Source organism: Fringilla coelebs (genome assembly GCF_963513975.1).
Source record: "Fringilla coelebs genome assembly, chromosome: 16".
Lineage (NCBI taxonomy): Eukaryota > Metazoa > Chordata > Aves > Passeriformes > Fringillidae > Fringilla > Fringilla coelebs.
This window is the reverse complement of record NC_140042.1, coordinates 5359350-5383045: the sequence shown is the minus strand read 5'-3', so window position 1 is coordinate 5383045 and position 23696 is coordinate 5359350. Positions and strand designations below refer to the sequence as shown.

Below are 23696 nucleotides of genomic sequence, written 5' to 3'. Positions count from 1 at the left end.
ATCTCTGGAAAAGTTAGGGAAGCCAGGAAAATCAGAACCTGTTTTTCTATTAAGATAGCAAAGACAAAACATTGTACTTCCTGCACAGATTCTTCCAGATTCACTGAGTGAACTCTTCAGTTATTTAAGGCTTTCCTAAAATCTGTCATTGAACCTTATAAACTTTTGACTCCAAAAATTCCAAAGCAGTTTTGAAGCACTGGCTTATCTCCCACTGTACATGACCAACCAAGCATCCAGGAACAGTAAGTGGTGAAAATTCATTATAGATTCCAACTTTCAAGTTACAGAAAGTTGTCACAGCCACATTTATATAATTTAAGTGCTTGATGATTTAAGTCTGCCATACCTTATGAACAATAGGAATAAAAAATCTGAAATAAATACATGAAATGCATGAAACAGGGTCAGCAGCACAGCCAGGAGAGATTGAGATTGTACAGAATGATGATAGACCTGGGCCCTACAGCTTCCACACAACGGAAAGCTGAGCTTAGCCACCAAAGGAATTCTGCAGGAGAGAAACAGTGAGCAAAGCTCCAAGTAGTAGGTAATAAAAGTTTGCATAACATTTTTCAACTAGCTTGTAGTTATTTTAGGGCAACTGAGAGTTTAGAAAGGTACCACACCGTGGTTTAACTACTGTAATTAACATAATTAACAGTTCTGGTCTATGCTTTCTAATGTTTAGGTGTGTGATTCAATTCTAGTTGCAGTCAGCGTTTCTAAATTTCAAGTGTTTTTAAGCATCAGCAGAACATTCTATTACTGCATTGCTGGGCTAGGTTTGGCCAAGGGTGAGATGTTGTGGTTAGCAATATTTGATCTGAGATGCAATTTCATAATTACTTCAAGGATTCCTGCTGCTCTAAAGAAGGCAGTGGGAATTATTTGAACAACCAGAAAAAGAACAACAGTGATATATACTTAGAATTCAAACAGCACCCAAAATGGAGAGAAATGCATGAACTCTGCATACAGGAGGCCCTCACTGGCAAAATATATAGAATGTTCTTAAGTTGACAGTTTTATAACTCTAAATGGTTTCGCAAATGAAATCCAAACAAAAGAGCAGAGATGTACTCTAAATCACTCAGCAATTGCTAGTTAGAAAAACCAGCAACCACTAACTCCTGCAAACAAAAACAGTTGCCTTAGGAAAGCTTAATGAATGGGAAAGATGTCAGAGTTTTTGTTGTTCTTCTTTCAGCTTTATTTTTCTGTATTCCTCAATCTGTACACACAATGATTCAGTTCACCCTGACAAATACTGTATAACCAACTATCAATCACAGCAACTTTTTATATGTTGAGAGCAGTCAGATACCAAGTGATAAAGCGAGTTCAGGCAGAGGGCATATGTTAAGCAGCTGTGAGTCCTTTACTCTGTCTGTAACCTAAAAGCTTAATGTCATTACACAGAGCTCTGATTTCTTCCTTGCCTGCCTTACCCACATTATATGGAATAAAGATTATTGACTTAATGGAAGAGATACAGCCACATAGTGACTGCAGTGGAACAAACAATGTGCTTATAAATTAGATGGAGCATATTCTGCTTACAGTGAAAGATTACACAACCAAGTGCTGCTGTTTAGGCTCTAAAAAAAGCTTTACCCTTATGAATATAAATCTCAGGTAATAGTTTTAAGAACAATTTAAACTTGCATAAGTCAGTATTGCTGCCAAAAGACACACTCCCCATCTCCCACCTCTTCCTTGGCACAAGTGTTTGCAGAGTTTTGTGAACCCATTTGGGTGAAAATTACCTCTCTGTCCCCTCAAAAGGTTACTTTATTACCAAATAAGTTTGTTAATTTGATTCACTGTGAACATTTCTGCCAGCAAAAGGAGGAGGTGACAGAAAGGTGGAAGCAAGTGGAGGTGCAGCTTGTGGGATCCCATTTTTTTCACCCTCTGGCTGAAGACACCATTCCTTAAAATAAATGTGAAAGTGTAAAATACATAATGTTGCTAAGTGTATCCTACCTTTTACATGCTGGGGTGATGAACTGCAGCTTGTCAACTCTCAAATTACCTCAGATCATTTGGTATTTGTTGCTCTTTAGTAGCATCATGCATTGCTGTTTTGGGCTTTCAATTATTTCCCTCTAATTTCAAAATGACTGCAGAGGTCTAGTAAAGGCAGAAAGCATCATTTTTCCTTCCACGGGCCTGAACTCAGGTGTTTCATATTATTAAAAAAAATATATAATTTTGATTTCTTGCAGACTCAAGCAAGTAAATTTAAAAAATTACAACAGACAACCAGTATAGCAATTAATAAATGTCTTACAGTGCACGGAACTCACATTTCCACAATCCTGAGAGTATTTGTATAAAAGAGAAGTTCCTCTCTGTTCTCCATCCTCTCAGTGAGCTGCTGCTTCAGTTCATTTCTCCTCTGGCTGCTGGAGCTGTGACTCCCTGACCTGCAGTGCATCACTGTCCAGCAGAGATGCTGGTAACCTGCCCATCAGAAACTCTGAGGCACAGCCAGGGAACAAACAGGCAGCTCCCACTGGAGCTGTCAAGGTTCTGCAACCATTTCAAGGTACAACTCCAGTGAGAAGATGCTGGTTTGCTTCTTGCAGTGTCAAATGAGCAGGAAAATCCCCTTCACTCACTGCCTACACACCAGTGCTCAATAAGCACATCAGAAACAAGTCTTATGTGGCAAAAATTCATGGGTTTCCTTGCTCATTCTGGAGTGGGTAATGGCAGAAGTCAATTATTGAACTGCTCCAGCAGTTTAACAGATGATGACTGAGTTCAAAATGAAATTTCATTTGTATCATTTAGCTAATTAAACAAATAAATGCTGCCATCTAATAATAACTCATACCCATAACTTCATTAAGATACCTAATACAATAAAGAAAACAGGTTATCTTCATGTACTGTACAAATAAAAACATATTGCAAGATGTGGTCAAGGCAGTTCAAGAAGAGCAAATGTTGCCATCCGCTGTCCTTCCCTTTGCTTTTCCTTTTGGACCTGCATCACAACATTCAGTTCAGCAATGACTCAAAGCAAGTAGCCTGTTAGGAATTAAGCTCCAGCAACCTTTAAAAAAGCCTCACAATTCTGTAAACAGAACATCCAATAATCACCCAAGTCTGGAAGCTCACAGTGGGCACACTGTGATAGGAGACCCTACCAGCAGAACAGAAGAGAGCAGTTGTAAGAATCAACTGAGATTTTGAAATCTTACTGCCAAAATGCTATTTTTTTCCTTCATTATCAGTAACATGCAAAAATATCTTTGACGTGCCTGTGTCTCGGAGTCCGCTCCTGTTATGAGCTAATTAGTAGAAAATCTTATCCTAACAGTGTGAAAAAGGAGTTCACAGCTTCTACTTCCAGAGCAGAAAGAAGAATGGTATCTAATACCAGTGATTCAAACACTGCCAGGATCTTAAAGCACTGCCATTGAGTTACAAGTTAATAGACATCTTAATTGAGAATTTCCACCTGGGAGCTGTGTTTATTTAGTGTCAGGACAGACTGTTCTGCTTTCTGAACCCACACACATAGAAACATGTTTATCTCAAATTCAAAATAATGTTTATCCCAAATTCAAACTAATGTTCAACTATCAAGTTATGTTTCTGCCAAATATATGTATATGCATATATATATATGTACTTCAGACAATCAGTGTATCTACAGAGGAAGTAAGGACTTAAATCTGACACACTGGTCTGACTTTCTCTTAATTAAAAGGATAAAATAAAAAGAGTGTGAACTTTCACAGTTTAGTTGTTTCATGAAGAACTAAAAAAAAAAAAATTAAATGTGTGTCTGACTTATTTTCATGAAAAGGGTCTTTTATTTTGACCACAGTACGCAGGGTCATCGGTGCAGAAGTAATGACACAGAGAATTGTTCAGGTACAAAATGTCTAATTCTTCAAACATTTGGTTAATTTGTTTTCTAAACCTAAAGCAATATTTGATCAGTTGAACAAATACTTGAAATGCATTTGGCTAGTTATCTATTGAGAAAGAGAACAAACTTATTTAAAAGGGTTTCTTTTACCCTTTGGTCACCATAGAACAAAAGTCAGATTGAGCTCAGAGGATTTTAGGAACTCTTAGGGGTTTTTTAACCTGGTCTCAGATTAGACCTCCTCAGAGATTATTGCTGTCAGGACACCAGTGATAATGGGAAATGTTTTAGGAATAGGAGTGCTTTAAGAGGAGAAGACATACATGCTGTAAGAACTGATAGGGCAAAACACTCTTCCTTTACCACTTAAGTAAGCAGAGCTGGTTTAGGATGTCTGTGTCATTTAGGTAAAAGGAACACACATTTGACAGCAGGAGCACACATATGATAATCTATACAAAAGTTCTGACTAACTACAAAAAACACAGTCTAAAGAAGTGAAAAGTACAATCATATCAAGGTTTGTTTTCAGTTTAAAACTGGCACATGATCAAAAGACTTGAGACACAGTTGTTGCTTGAAAATGCATAATTAGCCTGAAACACCTCCTAAGCTGTTCAGCCAATAAATTTACTAGAAATAAAAGGAGAAAAATATCTAATACAGCTCCTCTTACAAGCAACTGTCAGGAGTTTTTAGGCATTTTTATCTATTCAGAGAGCAGATCTACTGCCAAACTGCCTGTATATCTTTCCTTTTTAAATAAAAAACTACTTTAGATCCACATTGGGAGGTGTCAGAAACATAACCCATATAACAGAGCATATAGACCTCTAAAGGCTTCTGAAATCCTTCATCCTAGTAGAAGCCTTGTATCTTTCATTACTTTCCTTTTAGCTCCTTAGATTAAGGTTTGTATTTGAATTTCAGTCAAATTAGGCTTAATGTTCCTGGTACTGTCACAATTTCAAGTATTTATAATTTTCCTAATTCTGGCCCAAAACTTTTAGAATGTCTGTCTTCCTTGCAATGTCACACAGTTGCAGTAGGACATCAACTGCAGGTTCTCTGAAATTCTTCTGAAGTTATACTGAGGGAGATGCCATTTGTGAATTCTGCTTTAGCATATGTTCAGTATATTAAGTTATTTAAGTGCTGTACAATAAATAACACAGCAACATAAGCTTTCAACACATTTTGAAGTAAAGTCATAAAAACAGTCTTGTTTTGGCCAAAGTGCAAAAATTTATTCGCAACAAATGTTGCAAATAGGAAGCCACAAAATCCACTACAAAGACAGACAATTCCGTAGCATTTTTGTGGCTCTTTCTCCACAATGATAATCAGAATTTTAAAAACTAGGCCATATAATACCTGACCTGCTGGGTTATCAGTGTCTTTTGTAGCCATGTCCCCATGGCACATGCTCAGCTGTAGATGACAACCAGCAGCATGATAAGCACTTCTGGGCCTTCATTAACACAGAACCTAGGGTACAAAGGGCTCCACAGCAAGTGGAGAGGAAAATGGATTTATGGTATCAGTACAGGCAATACATTTTAAAGAGCTGGAGTGACTCCACAGTAATTAAGAACTTCTTGGGATAATCGCTCACAGAGTATATCTGGCTTGTGGTGACTCCCAGGCAGGGATCTTGCAGAAGTGAATAATTAGAACCTATTACAATAAGATTAGGATGTCTTTGCCTGAACAAGCATTGGATAGAACATCATCCTTCAAGAAGAATGATGGGTGAAGGTGTTAGCTGCACTCCCACCAGTTCTTCTGGAAACTCTTAGGTGGAGACATGTCTGACAAAGCTGCAAAATTCTTTCAGTGCTCGTAGGACACTCTGGGTTACACACACGTGTGCCCACTGGCTTCTGCAGTTGGTTGGTTATTTAAGGACCACTGAGCAGGGCAGGGACCACTTTGGGTGGGAAGATCTCCAGGGTTAGTGACAGGAACCCTGCTCCTGGCACATGATGGAGCACTTTGCTAGCCTGTGTCTGTCACTACAAGCAGTTCTCGTTAGTTTTGGAGCGCTGGTGTCACCAACTGCCTGGTTTGACGCCAGAATTTTCTATGATGCCTGGATCATTTGAGGAGCTTCTAGTGTAAGATGCCAGTTGGATCACTGGCCTAGGCTTTGCATTTTGGTCTACTGAAGAAAGTGACCTTCAGTCACATTCCCTTCTCCTCAGCTTTTGAGTGAGGTGAATTGAGGAGGGGGAAGAACTAATTATACATGGAAAGTTCATAATGCTAATTCAGTTTGCAATGCTCATAGAGCTCACATGGCTGACATGAAACCCCTCACAACTGTGAGTAATTAAGAACTGTAACTCAACAAATAAAAAGTGTTTGTAGGCAAAACCACAACTGGATCCTCCCTTGCAGCGAAACTGTCTGCTAAGGTTTGGACTTCCATATTTTCTCATGTTATTTTCTGAAGGCATCTCAGTTCAAATGATTTCCTGATCAAAGATAACATATGGTACCAGAAAGAAATGAGTCTCTCCAGAGCTGCCGACTCACTGCACCTTCAGCACTGAATCACAACAGAACCTTTAAATTGGAATGTTTCTGAAATGCCAAGTCTAATGCAGATACCAACAGTAAACTTACTGTGCTGTGCCCAAAACCTGCAAGAAATCAAACAAAAGAATTCATAAGCTCTACAAAGAAGATCTGTGAAGGGTACTTTACCCTGGGAACAGTATTATCAAATTCAGTTCCAGTCTGGAAGTTCAGAAAAGAAAGGAAACATTAGCATTTTTCTACTTTAAGAAACAAGGGGAAAACAAAAGTCTTTGACTACAACTCTCTTTCTCAGCATCAGATTCATTACACCAAGTAATCACAAACCTGTTTATTTCTGGTTACTGAAAGACTTGTGAGCTAACATAGGGGGAGAAAATAACTAAAGAAGTCAGATTTCATCCATACTGTTCTTCCAATGAGGATGACACAATGTAATAATTTTAATTTCTTCATTTGGATTGGTATCTGTCATACAGTTTGTTCTTTCTGCTCTGATTCACCCCCATATAAAACCCCCCAGATTATAAAAATACATTAATATTTTAGCCTTTTCGGATTTGCTGTATTTTTTGTTACTTTATCAGGCCTTAAATCCTAGGAATGCCTTTCTCTGCCTGAAAGAAGAAAATACCCTCTTATGTACCCATGCAAAAATAACATTTAGTATTCAATCCTTTTAGCTGCAAAATCAAACGCCCCCAATGGAACACAAAAAGGAATCGACATCAGACATACATTTCAAACACATTACACAAGTGATTAAAGAAAAAAGGGAAGAAATCTAAAATAAACCTACTTGCATAACAGCCTGTGCACAACCCCTTGAGATTTTAGAGTGGGATAAATATGGTTCAGACTGTGCCACTAATGTGACGTTTTAATGGTGTGAGAATGATAAACAAAACTTCTTAGAGATAGATAATAAATGATAGAAGTCTGCTATACAATTCAAAGGCTCAAATAAACAAATCTGCATTGGTCTTTTTCTGCCGAGAGTGGACATCTCACCAAACCTGGTGATGGGTGCAAGAGAGTCGAAAATGTTGTCACTTCTTCTGGACAATGAAGCAAAACCACAGAAACCAGCAGGAGAAGCAGCCAAGTTTAGCCACCACATTTGGCTACATATATTTATATCCTATAAATACACAGGCAGCATCTAAACAAGGATACAATTGTCATTCCCTTTGTAAGAAAATGATTAGTTGTACTATGCTAATGACATGCTCTGAAGTAGCGAGGAATCAGAATCAATTTTCATGAAGTAATACCGGAATGTGATTCCACACTTCAGTAATAATATTTTCTGCTGTAAATGTGCAACAAAGATGTGTGCAGCCAAGGGATGGTAAATAGAGATCCAGGGAATTATGCAGCATCTGGTCCAGGCCAGTTACCAGTGAGGGCAGGGGAGGAGGACACAGGAGGACATGTTTTGAGCTACGATGGCTTACACTGATAAGGGAACTGGCTGGAAGTACTCCTTGGATGAGCTCATTTCATACTGTGAGCATGATGCTATCACAGAAGTGCTTAAAATGAAAGCCAGCACAGAGATTCCCGTTATTTTGCTTGACTCCAAAAAATAGAAAAATCATTTACACTGAAAGCTTTGTCTTAATTCTTATCACAAACTGTGAATTACACAATATGTCATCACAGGAATTGCATGTCCTAAGAAAAAACTCTTGATTTCATTTAATTTGAGACAGAACTGGGTCAATTTGATATACCATCATGACTGCTTTGTTTATCAACAAAGACCATGTACTATTGCCCATAACTCAGTTTTAAGAGTATATTATCTAGCAGTTTTATAATCAAGATTGTTTTTACTACTGGAAATTATATAAGCTTGGACAAGGATAACATTCAACATTATCAACTGGAAGGCACCAGAGTTATGATTTCTAGACACAAGTCATAATTGGATTGGAAGGCAAAGTTCAAGAAAACAGTAATACTCTTGTGTATTAACAGAAGGCCTGTTCTGCTCTGTAGTGCTCTACCCAAGGCCATTTCCTTCCTTAATATTAAAATTCTAATCAGCCTTCATTTCATCTGCAAAAATTTATGACCTAGTCCATGTTATGTGTATAGATTTAGAAACAAACAGACCTGGAATATGAGACCCAGCATGTTATAAATTCTCAATTCAACTATAAAAATCTGTACAAGCACAGGGGGAGAATGTTTAAAACACACTGAGTTCCCCACTGCGCCACACAGTGAATTATTGCTATGAACCCTGCCAATGTCTTAGTCTCTAAATACAGCTGTATTAATTCCAGATTTGATATTAAGATCCTAGATATCAAACCCCGAGGAAACTGGACCCACTGTAGAAGATATGAAAATAGGGAACTATAACCACAAGAAGAAATTCCTCACAAATTTGCCTTCAGCAGTGCTTTCCAAACTACGGGGCACTCGCTGCAAGCAATGTGCCTGTTTATTCTGAGTGGCTTGTAAGAGCTGCCAGAAAACCTGAGCATGTTCTCCTAAGCACTGCTGCCATTTAAGTCGGTGCCTTTGGCAGGATCTGTGTTTGAGGATTTCCAGAATACTAGAAAGTAAGCTGCTGCTTCTAAACAGAGAAAATAGTTAGCTCACTCAAACCCTTAGCTGTTGGGATTTTTTTTTCCTCTCAAGGAGACACCTCTGACTTGAGTATCATATCTCAAAATTAAGCCAACAGCAAAGACAAGGAAAAGGAAGTCTGGGAAACGGAACAAAAGAATGTTTACTCTGCAAGGTAAATCAGGGAAATGGCTAGAAGGGCAGAATTACAAATCTAAATGCTTGAGTCTCCAAACAAAACATTAAAACATCAAGCTCACTCTTCAAAGAACAGCAACAAACCCCAGAGATCACAAGTGTAAGGGTACGCGTCGTCTTCAGGCCTCGACATAGCTCCGGAGTAGGTATTTATGTCAAAACAAATGGGTGGGCCACTGAGAACTGTGATATGGCAAAACAACCACACCACTTCCTCCTTGTTGCAAAATCCCATTCTTCTTTTCTGTCTCGCCAACACGTTCAGCCCACCTCCAGCTTCTCCCTGCTTGAGCACTACACCACTCACCATCCTCTCCTCAAACTCCCTTCTGCAATCCTTCCCCTCTGGTGGAAGGTGCACACCTTCCAGTCAGTAACCTGCTACTGACAACAGGCTGGAAGGCAGCTCTGTGTCCCAGCAGCAGGTTAGCTGAGAGATAACCCCGTGCCATCAGGCAGGTACCAGCACTAGAGGCAGTGCAGGCATCCCAGTGACTGGAGGAGGTCACATTCACATGGCTAGTGCCCACGTTTAGCCTGCCAGGAGAGCCAGGGGGCAAACACATCCCCTCCTGGGCGCTGGCTGGCCACACATGGTGCCATCGAGCTGTCAGCAGGTTACAGAAAGTGCTCTTTAGCCATCAGCTCTGCAGCTCTGACAGAGATACGTGTGAAGTGTCAGCTCTGTGTGTGAATGTAAATAAAGTCAGGTCAGCCTACAAGGCTGGGACATTGCACAGTCTAATATGGGATGGGTTAAATCTTAGGGTGCATAAATAATTTTCAGTGACTATGTCAAAAAAAAAGAAGGGATGGTGAAGCACAAGAAACTGCTCCAGCTGGTCATGGAACCACTGCTAAGGAATTCAGCCAAGTCCCAAGACCACAGCACTGCCTCCAGACACCAACCCCAGCTTTTAAATCCAGAATGGCTCCACTGCCTTACACTAAAGTCAGAACCAGTTTGTTGCAATGTCCTGGGAGGGAGAGGAATAGGAGGAGGAAAAGAAACCTCACTGAGTCCACGCAGGTTGACAGGAAGTAAAATTGCCCAAAATCCATCAAGTAAAATTGCATGTTAATTGTAAGGTAATTTTCAGTATTTGAATGCAATTTCCTCTGCATTTTCCATTCCACAAGACACACCTGACAATTAGAAGCAGCTCTGCGGGCGCCCTCACACTGATCCACCTGCACGTTACCAACACACAGGTGTTGATGTGCCAAACTTAGCATCCTGCAGATGCTGTTCCAGCAGGTGCTGCTGGGGCCACTTCTATTTCAGACTGCACAAACAGTGCACTGACTGGCCAACAGCTCTCAACTACATTGGGAAAGCATCCCAGCTCTCAAACTTTGTTTAGTCTCTCTGAGCATCCAGGAATAATTAAATAAGAAAATTTACAAAATATCACTACAAAAAAGCAGTTGTAGAAAGTAGAAGTTAAGAATGTAATTAGATTATGACATTTATAAACTTATTCATAAAAACAGAATTTTAAAAATTAGAGCCTGTAAATGAATCTTCATTTATGCAACAAGTAGTAAGAAAAATCTCATAGGACATATTAGAAATTGAGACTGACCTTCAGTGACTGGGTGCACAAGCAAATCCTCTTGGGTGATTTTACACTTCTGCTGTGTCTCCATTTCTTCAATAAAAGGGTAGGTTTGCAAATGCTGGGGAATATTTGGGGGTTTTTTGTATTTAACAGACTACAGCCATGGCAAGGATTGTTTATCTTGTTTTTTTTTTAAATTTTACACATCTAAAGTACACAATCAAGTATCTTTAGAAAGGACATGGCACAGCTTTTTTTCTGCCTGCTTACTCTAGATGAGTTGCTCTTAAAAAATAATTTACGAAACAACAAAAAAACTATAAGGACATAAATTTCAACAGAAGACAAAATGCCAAAAATAATAAGGAGTTACAGGGAGCTGACACACACCGTATGTGTGAACCTAGAACTGAAAAGTTTAGTCTCATTTTAAAATGGACTAAATTACCATTTCTCTAACACAACAAGTTGCAAAGAAAGACACTAAACTCTGACATTAATATTTACTGTTGTGGAGAGCAGACATACGGTAGTGAAGGCAGCATCTGCTACTTGGAAACCAGCTGAGTGACTTCAAACCTGGCACTTGGGCAAATCTGTGTGTACTGTAATCTAACACAAAAGTATTAATTGAGAAACATATAAAGTTAGGCTTGTCAGCCTTAATATTTTTTTGGTGATTTGAATGGGGCCAGAGAAAAAGATAAGTATCTTTACAAATCCAGTTGGCTTTACTTCAAATGCAAAAGTTTCTAAGCTGCACAAGAACAGGAGCCCTGTAAAATCAAATTTTGGATGCAAAGCTAACCCAGTACTGCTCATCATCTTGTACTCTGAATCCTGTCTGCAGCAACAGTTTTTGGTGAGCTCACTGTACTTCCCTGAAATACTGTACAACATACAATAATTTTTTTAAGAATTTGGTTTGATTTTTTTTTTTTTTTTATCAGAGCTACATTCATCTCAGGAACAATCTCTAATTACTGTATTTAAAACAAGTTTTGATTTTTTTAAGTCTACACTAATGAAATATTTTCATTGGCACTGGTAAGTTAAAGATTGCTGGAGCTTTCTTTGCAGCTTTTATGGAGTTTTTTTTAATCAAGCTGCTCAGTATTCCCCATTTACCAGTGCAGATCAGCTTAATTCGTTTAGCAGCTAAAACTTGGAGCAAACAACGAGTATTTTCAAAACAAATACATCAAGTCAAATTAAGCAGGGGCAGTTGTGGTTCATCTGAATCATATGGCTGCAGATTTTGAATCTAAGCTAAGGAAATAGAGGTTATGACATCCTGCAGCTGCGACAAGTCGTGTTCATAAAGCAACATTAAATCAAGACCACTTGGCCAGTTCAGGCAGTTGCTTGTGTGGAAGTGAAAGATCCCATGGGAGCATTAAAAAAAAGAAAGGTTCTGGTGTCCCAGCCAAATCCCCCTTCCTTCATTTAATGCTACCAGGGACTAAGTTTCTTCAGAGCAAATGACTGTGGAAGGTTGTTGGCAAGTAATTGCTACTGATTTATTTACATCCAATAACAGGGAACAGGAATCAAACACTTGGCAAAATACACAGGCAAGTAAATTACAAATGGTCCTCTCATGCTGCACAAATGCCAAGTGCCTGAGGCTGCCCTTGAGTACTCTGGTTTTCAGAAAGATCCTCTGGGTAATTTGATTCACCATAAGGCCACGAATACCCACATCAGCACAGGGAGACATCAGTGGCAGGGAGAAGCAGCTGGAGCTTCATCGAGGCAGTGGGGTGGGTGCTGCAAGTTAGGGCCACAGCACTGCACAGATAATCAAGTTTTCATTCAGCAGGGAGTCTCAGGAAGGAAGAAAGGATTTGGTCTGGAAATGCTATTTTCCAGTCTCCCATTTTGTAGCATACATCCCTGGAAGTAAGGCCAGGTGTGATGGAGCTCTGAGCAACCTGGTCTGGTGTGTCCACAGCAGTGGGGATGAAGTGAATGATCTTTAAGGTCTCTTAAAACCCAGGCAGACCTGGGAGTCTATGATTTTAAGATCTATTTATTGATACAATAAGTACTGATAAAATATCTGAGAGTTGGCATTTTCAATCAGAGCAGATGGAAAGTCTTTTCCAAAATTTTGTGAGCAAGTACTGATGGCTAAAACATTCACTGCTCCCCTGAGCACCAGGGGAAAAAGTGCCTGTAGCTCTTCCCTTTTTTCTACCTTTTTTTATCCCCTTTCTTTTTTTTTAAGCAGGGAGGAAGCATGAAACAGTAGTACTGATTGGGACCTTCATGATACTATCTGGATGCCAGTGTCATGCTGTATAAACATGTGGATCCATTAGACAATTGTTGGAAGCAGTGAATTCCAAATTTGATCTAGTGATAGGACTCCTGCTGTTTGGAAAAAAAATGGGGTTGCGAAACCACACAAGGAAAATGCTTCAGACTTCTTAAGGAAAAAAAAGCAGCAAAGCACAGCCTGAACAAGGATGTCCTGGATGGCCTGCAGATCCTGACACACAGAAAAAAACACCTGAGCATTTGGCTTTATAACTCTGTAAAACTTTGTCCAACCTGAAAGGATAAAAACATTTGCATATAGAAAAATTCATGTGCGTGTGCAGAACATGAAATATTTTCCTTGCTAAAGACAGTCTGCACCAGTGATTTGTATCTCCTTGCACATTTCTTGTGCAAGCTCCTGCTGGAAGTACAGCTGGAGCTCTCCAGTATTCCCAGCGATGCTGGCTGGGGAAGGGAGTGGTACTTAACTGCCTTCCTTTGGTTTGTGCTGGCAAAGCAGCACTTCTTGCTTTGTAGTACTTAATGGCCTAAAACACACATTGAAATTAACTCCCTCATTAGCTACATGCTACTCCTTATCACTTTCATTTCTCTTAATTATAGCGCTGCAAAATTTTATGTTCTGATTCAGAATTCTGCATGATTAATACAATACATGAATTATATTTCTTAGAATATAAAACACAGGCCTCATAAATAAAAGTATAATTACACATGACCTTTGAAACCATACTCCATTATTTAAGTTATCTAGAAATAACTATGCTCATTCTGCTCATGCAACAATTTCATTTCAAACTGATTAACCAGCATTTTATTCCACTCAAGTTGACTACATTAAAACAAAAACCAGTTGAGTTCAGCTCCCAGCAAAACTGCAAACCCACTTTAAGGCTGTCCCTACAGAACTTGTTATTCATCTCCACAGACTCATAGATGTGAAGACCCTGTGTGCAGCTCAGCATTTCCATTATGATTCATGTTGTGATTTAATCAATCCTGAAACATTATTTACCAAATAAAAGAAATTGTACTTCAACAGCAAGGATCAGAAAGCAAAAGAATCAATGCAGGAGGGCTACTGAGTAAGGAAGGGGGAGAGCAGTGAGTCAGTCACACGTTATCCTTGGGAGCTGCAGCAGGTCAGCAGTAGCAAAGCTGCTCTTTGGAGGCTGCTCTGGGTGACCACAGAACCTTTCTCCAAGCCAGCCCTAAGAGCTCCATGGGCACACAGCACTAGTCCTTGGAATGCAGATCTCAGCACTGCCATTGCTATGCATATGGAGAAAATTTGTGCAACTGTGCCAGCTGAATTCAGCAATTCCCATGTCTCAGTCTAGTGATGCCCATGCCCACATGGAGATGAGGCCACAGGACACAACTAAAGCACTGGAGGACTGCATTACACAGAGGGAGCCATCTCCTGCAGCCTGTCCTTACACAGCTGGAGCTCCCAGAGCTCCAGATGCATCCCAGCTGTGTCCAGGTGGGACTTCAGCAGTGACAGGCACCAGGAGAAGCTCTCCACAACCAGTTTCTGCTCTAAAGCACAGGACAGCTGTCCCACTACTTCCCTGAATGTGACTTAAATTTGCATGGAAGTATGAACAGAACAGCTGCTCCTTCTTTGTCTGGATTTGTGGCTGATTTATTTTTGTTCTTGAGAAGTGAGGCCAGCCAGAGACTGTGATGAGCCAGCCACTACTGCAGGGTTTTACAGCCACCAGAGTTGGTCTTTGGCATTTCCACCTGTGTGGCACATCATAAAGTCATGTTAGCCATGGAAATCCCTTTCTCTTCACATCAAGACCACATAAAAATAGTAACAGTTTGTCTTTCTATTTACAATTCTCCATCAAACTATGAAACTAAAATTGCAAGCAAAATACTGGTTGCACTGTTTGTTTTTCTTGGATCCTTAAATGCCAACCACAAGATGTCAAACAGAGGGCAGAGAGAGGCCAAGGAGAGCAGGGGAGCTGGGGAGCCCTGACTGGAAAATGTGGGAGTAACAACCATAACGGGTGCTGATAGAAGACAAAAAGTCATTTGATCAGAATGAGATCAAATCTTTTACAGACCAGCTCCTCATGTCTCATCAAAACTTTAATACAAAAAAGAATGAAGTGGCACAGACAGCTATCTTAAAACATTTTTCCCAGATTAAGTATTCTACTTACCTCAAAATTCGGTCATAATTAAGTACCCTTGAACAAGTTAATGTTTCTTTTTAGGGGAGAAGTCATCTACTCTTATTAAAGTTTGCCTTTCTCTACAAATATTACTGTTCAATCATTAATCTCAGCTCAAACCTCTTTAATTCCTTACATATGCCTGTTTATATTTTTTTCCTACTGCAATACATACAGAAATTAGTGCTTTACTTACTTTTTCTTCTCCTTTAGATAAGTTGGATCTTATCTACAGATACACTGAAATAGTGGTTATAAATTTTGAGTGGACAGATATATTACACTTCTTATAACGCAATAAAATATAATTCTCTATATTTTTTTCTCATAACATGCAAAGGAGCAAACACATACTCAGTAAAGTGAATTAATGTGACACTGTGTGCCAAACCCACCACTTTTAGCAGTTACAAACCAAAGTGACATTTATCATGGTTTCACATTACAGAACAAATATTTCATATCAGGACTGTTACATGTCAGTTTTAACCCACCAAGCATGACTTTTTTAATGAGGAGAAGGAAGTAAAGGTTCTATTTTTAGATCAATCTGCAGCTTTTATTTTGAATCTTCAATTCACCTCACAAGTGTAAATAAAACCATCAGCCCTACTGTGAGGCATTACAGCATCAAGCACCATGAACAATTATGTTACAGATTTTCTAATCACTGGATGAAACCAGTGGGTATTGTAAATGCTGCACAGAGATGTTATAGGGAGATGCAAGACAAAAAAATGGAAGTGATCTATATTTACCAGATTTGATTAAATTTTGTTTTCATTAATTTCAATCACCTAGAAGTAAATGTGTCACCTTTTCTTTTTTTTTTTTCCTTTTCTCCTCCCAGTGGCTCCATCTCAGACTGACATTCTCCTGGGCTGCACCTCCTGTAAGTAGAGCTGTAGCAATACAGTGTGATCATTACTGTGCATGCTTATTTCATCAATGTAAAACTGTGAAAATATTTACCAAAACTGGGATTTATAGACCTGATATTTGCTTCTGTAAAAAGGTACTGGATTACCAAGTCCTGACTGAAGATGTAGCTAAGATAAATTGTATTAACTCTCAGATTGCCCTTCTCAAAGATCACAAAGCTACCACCTAAACAGTCTCATAAAGTTACACTCAATTTACTACATCTTTCTAAGTTTGTGAAATCTGGACTGTGTGGAAGTGTGCCATCATCCTTGATGCACTCCAGGGCTCTTTGCCAGGCAGGGAAACCTCTGGAGAAACAGACTGGAGGCACATCAGAAGGTTTAATTTGCATTACTTCTTCAAACTGCTTCCCAAGGCATGTGAAGCAGGAATGGAGGCTGCAATGCCTTCCTGGGAGAGCATCCTGACAGTTCAACTTGTCTTGGAAGCCCACAGCCCATGGGAATGACTGTCATCAACAAAAGGCTGAGCAGGAAGAAGGGGAAAGGCAAAGCCAAAGCCAAGCTCCTGTTGGCTCAGCAGGGAAGATGCACCTCTAGGAAAGGCTTCCAATCTAAACTTGATCTGTTTAGATTTAAAGGACAGACAGAAAACTTCATCTTGTCTTCTTGAAGAGGCCAATTAATTCCATTCCTGTGAGCACCAATACTCTGGAGTGGTATTTGCACACAACAAAAGAACATTCTTGGGTAAAAGGGTGGCACCTGCTCAGTGTGGAGAGGAACACAGGACTTGTACAGCCCAGTTTAATGAGCAAAGGATGAGAAGCCAGGAATTATTTAATGTTAATTCCAGCTCTGCCAGTACCAGCTGCTGTTCTATTGCTCTCAGTAGTTCACCTCATCTTTTTCATATTCTCCTATGTACAATAAACATTTTGGTGCCCAGTGTCCAACTCCCAATTTCACATTCTAGTTAAATGCACTGCCTCCCTTTACTTTGATAAAGTACAGTCAGCATCCATAGTAATACTTCTTAAAAATATCTTTCCAACTATTGTGAAACAGGAGCTGACTGTTTATGTAGTACTTATTTTTTATGTCAGTTTACCATAGGGCCTCTTTAGCCACAGGCTTACAGCTGGAGGCCCCAAAGCATTTTTTGGGAGTGGAAACTTTTTGAGTTCAGTTCTTAACAAATTTCCAGCCTGCAGTATGTTTTTCATTAGTCTACATGGTGTTATAATAAATGATGCACTTCCTCTTTCATTTTATGATTTTTTTCTTTAAACATGCAACAATTTTTCTGTGTCTGTTTTTTATTACTTTCAATATACTCAACCACACTAATCTTAGAGACTGTGTATAAAAACAGAAAGGATATATTGAATAAGATATCAGCTACAGTAAGACAAGCTTTTAAGTTTAAATTCTTCACTGAGGGCCAGTCATAAACCCATTACATGCATGCAGCTCCATGGGCAACCACTACTTTAGAGGCTATTGTTGAAAAAAAAATCTGTTACCCTAAAACCTAGAGTTGATGTAGAAGAGGCTCCTCCAAGATACTCACCTGCAAGATACTCAGCTACAAAAGTCTGATCCCACTGGCAATTCTCCACTACAGATCCCACTGTAGGTGTGTGTTTGCCTGCTTTAAATGTATTCTTTATATAGTTGACACACACACACATTTTTAAGACAGCCTTCCTTCTATATTTTCCCCTCTCTCTGTAATTTTTAATAAGAATGCATTCCCGGGGGCTCACAGCACCAGGAAATCCAGGCTATGCCAACAAGAAGGGACTCCAGTCCAACATCATCATGTCTGGCATACTGTGTTTCATTTACAAATCTTTGATTTCTAAATGAATGGCAGTTCAAAGTACACATGAAACACAGATACTTTCTGCTTATGTACATAGAGATTGTTAGAGATTAAACCACTTTTAATTAAAGACTTAAGCAGGTGTCAGTTCATGGTCCTCTCTGAATTTGGTTTAAGAAGATGTATGTTCCGAAGTTACCCAGCAGCACATTAAATACAAGCAGAATCAAAGAGACTTTGCTAAACAAAGCCAAGAAAAGCTACTTTGTAAGAGGGTTTGAAGTTTGCTGCTACTGATCTGTCATTTATGGAAAGTCACATACTTACTTGGGAAACATTTTAGAACACTTAAAAAATAAACAAACCCCCAGCAAACAGCCCCATGAGCCAGAGCCCCAGGCCACACAAGATGCGTTCATTTCAGTGGGGTTTTGCTGGGCCTCTGTTTATGCATCTAACTCAGAGTTAATTTGCAGTATCAAGGCCTAAACCAGATAATTTAAGTACATTCTGGACTCAAATAACAAGAGTTTAAACATGGAAATGGAACTACTTCTAAGTAGTTTTTCTTTATGTCATGCTTCAGAGTGAGAGCAATATGAGTGGCACCCTGTTTCTCCATTACTCAAAGATTCTTCTTTTCTTTTTTTAAAAGAAAATCCAAAGATTAATTTAAAGCCATCTGATGAAAATACCTTAATATTTACCTTCATATTTTGTTGTAATATATAGTGAATTCAAGCGATTTCAAAAGTTATCCTGGATGCTTCTCATTTCAGGATGTTAAATATTGGCTTTCAGAAATTTCCATTACACATTGTCTGACAATATTTGCTGCTCTGGAGTACATGAACTGACTTTTAATTCTTACAGAGGTAATGATAATAAAGTTTGTAAAAGTTGGGCATAGCTGACATTTTAGAATTTCGTATTTATTGCAAGTCCCTCCTTTCCAGGTCTTTAAAGTGTAAAAAATTGTTAAAACTGCCAAAAGTATAAATTCCCTCAATCCTTTCATCAGTTATTCTCAGGCTGGTCTCCTAATCAGCCTTTAAAAATGAGGGCACCAGGACATCCTGGCAGCAGTGTTACAGCTGACACCTGAGGACAGTAAAGGAGCACACCTGTAATCCTAGGATTTTATAACTAGTAAATCCCAAGCTGAAGTCCCAAACCCAAGAGCAGGCCATTACAGAGCTGTGGGAAGGAAACAGCGAGGGAGGCAGAGCCAGGATCCACCAGCTGACAGTCTGGGGGATGCAGGACAAGCAGGGCACAAAGACCAGAACAAAGGCTGCTGACCAGCCAGGGCTGTCATCTGCAGCAGTGAAATACCAGCCTAAATCCCAAATGCTGCTTTATGGCAGCCACAGCACGGCTGCAAAGGCAGAGTTTAAAGGTGGCACAGGATGGTTAACATGAAAGCACAATTTTTAGAGCTTCAACTAATCCCAAAGGGAAGACTGAGTACTTTTGTATAAACCAGCTTTCCCTTTTCCCTACTTCTTTACTTTATTTCAATATTGCATACAGAGAGATCTGAAAAATAAAAAATGGTAGAAACCAAGATTTGTTTGACTGCTTCAGCAATAAGGTACAAATCTGGAATAACCATGAAGGCTCAAATTACAAAATATCCACCAGTGCAAACTAAGAGTTACACATGGCTCCTGATTTTTATCAAGCTGGCTGCAGACAGTGTAAGAAATCTCCCTTGGCCAGGTAGGAAAAACACCTAAATTCAGGTGAGATTCTTTTGTGCAGCTATGGCAGGCACAGGTTACAAAGTGGGGCTTTGTATGGCTGCTCCACCTCCAGCTTTACTTGCTGGGAGCTGGTTATGTAACTAACACAAAAGAAAATAACCATTTCTGGGTTGTTTTCCTTTGCAAGCCCCGGGCTGCCAGGAGGAACTGAGAGAATTCAAAAGCAGCTTCCCTTCTGTTGCTCTTTTGGGTGTTTCTCTTTGAAGTGGCACCCTGAGTGGCTGCTCATTCACCAGTTTTGTAGGTAGCCTTTAAAGAAATACTTTCCACCCTTCAAGCTTAAGTACAGAAACATACAATTAATTAAACCAAGTTAGTAGTGTTATTATTTCAGCCTTTTATTTCTACTTGGTGTCAGACTCTTAAGACGAAAGGACTCTTTGTAGTAGGATTTCAGACACTCTGGGGAAAATTGTGAACTTTAAGACTGATCTGATCTGGTTCGTGCAACACACGAACAATCTAAGGAAACCATTTAGCTACTGCTTAAAGGAAAATTCATTCTAAAATCCAGAAACAGAATCAAACTTCGCAGTGTTACTGTGCTGTATTTAACTGATGATTTAACCCTTTGTTTTGATGTGCTATTTTTTTAATCACTTTTTCTCCATCAAAAGAAGACTCAGTATAAAATATGGAATTTACACAGTAGATTTCCTGGCTAGGAAATCTTTGGTAACAGATAAATGAACCACTAACCTGCTAAATGGCTCTAATGCAACAAAAAAATTCCATCTATTGCTGCTTATGATTGTAGGGCGCAAACACCACGTTACTGGTTTCCAAATATTTTCTAGGTGTGAAATGTTTGTAAACCAATCTCTTGCATTGGTGCCAAACTCCAGGAACATTCTCCAGGATGGTTTTAGTCCTTAAATTAAAAAAAAAATACCACATTATGTAGAATTACTATGCAGAAAAGATCTCAATAAATCTGTCTTACCATAATGGCTCACTCCCATTTCCACACACTGTGTATGTTGTTTATTTTCATTCTTTGAGCATGGGATTTTATAGCCATAATTATCTCATTTTCTCATAGTACAAACAGTCCAATTTTCATTCATTAAGGTCAACATTTTCATTGTATTCTTCCTCTGTTTTTTCTTCTCTTTAAAATTCACTATGAACAATAAATACAATAGATTTATGCCATCAAAATATCTCTCAGGGTAGAGATTTATTCATAAATTTTTTTTTTCACACGAGCATAGATCAAAAGTGGCAACAGTAAAATGAACAGCTAGAGGAAATGATGTTTTTAACTTCTCAATCTTCAACCTCATCTTCAAAGATTTTTGTGCAGCAATTTTCTCCAAAATCTGGAAGGCTTCAAGAAGTAATGTGCAGTCAAGCAGATTTTAGAAGCTGGTAGCACTCCATGGTCAGCTGACTGTGAAATCCTACTCACTACCACAGTCTGGAGCTTGCAAATTTGGTGCTTTACAACTTTTTTAAAGGGTTGAAGGGTGGGGAGACTGCAGCCAAGAATTTATTAAGGAGAACAGTAATACCCTGGACTTTTTCCTTTGCTTGTGCTTTCTCCTGCTTCTCCTCTTCTGCATAGTGAGCAGCAGTGCCTTCAGCCTGTCCTGTAAGCTTCACAAAACACACCCAGAGGGTTAAAGCCCTTCCTCCCTCCCCACCACCTGAGGTCTGCAAAGGAAAGAGCTGCTGTAAGCCTGGTAACAGGAAAAGGTCAGGAGCTGTGTATTATATCCTGTATGTTTGGATTAGCCCACAATAGCTAAATAAACTGATCTGATGTCTAATGACATTTTCAAACAGTAGCTAATAAAATTAGCCAAAGTATGCAGAGACAAAAGATGCACACAGACACACCAAAGAACATCTCTACTACAAGCCACACAAGCAGTGACCTGATGGAATTTCAGCAGTTTGGCCACACTAATCAGGGTCAGATATAAAGGAATTCAAGTTAAAAAACCTGCTGACTAGAAAAGACAGATACTCCTGACTTGCCTATTATTACCATTCCTATTGATATGCAGCTATCAGGTTTTTGGCACAGAACCATGTTTTTGAAACAGAACCATGGTCTTTACTAAATAAAGTAAAAGGCATGCTACTGACATGAACCACAAGCTTGAAATACTTTAGGAGAGCTCCTATGAATTAGCAGGGTTAGCAGGTCTGAGGGATTTTCACTAAAAATCCCATGAGGATCCTGGGTCACACCAGCAGAGGAAGGAGCCAAGAAGGAGGAGGTTCCCACTCCTGTAATGATGGAGCTGGCACAAGGAGGGTAACCCTGAGCTGCCTCAGCTGCTCAGGGCACTGCAGTGCCCCTCAGAATGAGCTCCTCTCTTGTCCCACTGGACACCAAAAGATGCCACTTGCTTTCTGGTGGCCCTCAGCAGAAAAGAGGCTGTGCCAGGGCTGTGACACATCCAGCTTCTACAGCCAGTTTCACCAGAGCTCATCTGGAACAGCCCTCAGGGAGAGCTGGGTGAATTCCTCAAACCAGAGAGCTGGTTCTGAGGAATGAATGTATGATTAATGGGGTTGCAGCACTGGCGCAGTTGTGGTTGCCTTTTTAAAGCTTTCCATCAAAGTTCTTGCAACCTGAAATACTGTAGCAGATGAAAAATGAAAGGGACTCAAAGCTGAGCCATATAAAAGGCAGTGCTAAAGCAACTAATCTAAAATGTGCAAATAAGTCTTGCTTACCTCAGCTGATTTGCACATTCACTTTCATTTTTTTATGTAATTACCAAAGCATTTTCAGACTTGTTATGACCAAATATGAACTTGCTGAATATTCACACTAAGATGAAACAGAAATAAACAGTCTTGAATGAATCCCATTAATACTACACCTTGCTTTACACTTAAAACAGTAATACTGAAAATGAAAAGCAATGTCAGTGGGGATTGGCTTCATTCTGTGCAATGAACCAGGAGATCTTTGCTCAGAGTCTCTCTATCATGAACCACCAACTGCTTGCATTCCTTTGAAGGTACCAGCTTAAGATAAAAGTATACTGAGGAATATTTGTGATAATCCTTTGGATGAATAACCACTCTTTGTAGACACTCTGCACATGGGTATGAAGGGCTGAAACACACACACTAATTCACTAATATTATAGCGATGCTTCAATGAAACCACTTCAGCTCATAAAAATAATGCTCTGGCAACCACAGTCCTGAATAACTACTTTCACTTTAACCTTGTGATTTGTTTAATCCACCTGAATCACTGACTCTGCCTAAGTTACTGCACAGAGCACTCCTGGAAGGTCAACTTCGAAAAGTCATTATAATGTCAAACAAAATTGAGCAGAACTTTGTTTTGGTCTTATTTAGCTTCTGTAAGTAAAAACTACTACTAGAATTGTCTATCAGATGTAGCAGCATGTTAGGGACATCAGCACCTTAAACATACAATGACTTAAACATCTGAATCACTACAGATTATTCTGTAAACAAAAACCTGCACTGTTCATAGCCCATTTTCACATGACCAGTTACCTGTAATTATAAACTTCAGGGCTGTGCACTGACTTTATAGAACCATCAGCCATGAGAGACATAACTAGGGTAAGATGGACAGGGAACTGCCATATTTAATTCAGTGTATGAATCAAGCCAAAAGCACTGAGCAGTACACTGCATCTGAAAATTAATCTTGTGAGGAGACCTCCAAGGCTTCTGTGATCCCTGCTGCTTAGTGGTGACCAAAAAATACTGCATTATGTTCTCTCTGTGTGTTTCATGCTCACACCAGACACCTGTCTAGCTGAACCTCTACCATCTGCAGAGCAAAAATATTAAGGTGTTTTAGGTCTGGGCTAATTTTTCTGGCAGGTCACAGAAGAGGCTCCACCTTCACTGAGGTTTATGCTTGCTGACTTTGCAATGAGGCAGAGTTAAAAAATAAGTCACTAAAATAAACCTCAGCATTTCCCTCAGTCCCCTTGCAGCTGTGTGGCCAGGACCA

The 23696-nt window shown here is 39.4% G+C and overlaps 2 protein-coding genes across 4 annotated transcripts in view; one reads left to right on the top strand and one right to left on the bottom strand.

Moving 5' to 3' along the window:
- The window catches only part of CHLSN (cholesin), a 138988-nt gene that overhangs the window by 56347 nt on the left and 58945 nt on the right, over positions 1 to 23696 (bottom strand). The window lies entirely within an intron of this gene.
- The window catches only part of GPR146 (G protein-coupled receptor 146), a 48508-nt gene that overhangs the window by 6039 nt on the left and 18773 nt on the right, over positions 1 to 23696 (top strand). Inside the window, exons 2-3 of one of the 3 annotated variants that reach the window (XR_014616538.1) lie at positions 16105 to 16146; positions 16270 to 17390. The exons of 1 other annotated variant lie outside the window; for it this stretch is intronic. The gene's annotated coding sequence lies outside the window, so the exon portion shown is untranslated. Of the gene's footprint in view, positions 1 to 16104; positions 16147 to 16269; positions 17391 to 23696 lie in introns of those variants that run through there. One more of the 3 variants, XM_084216342.1, reaches the window with a different exon arrangement.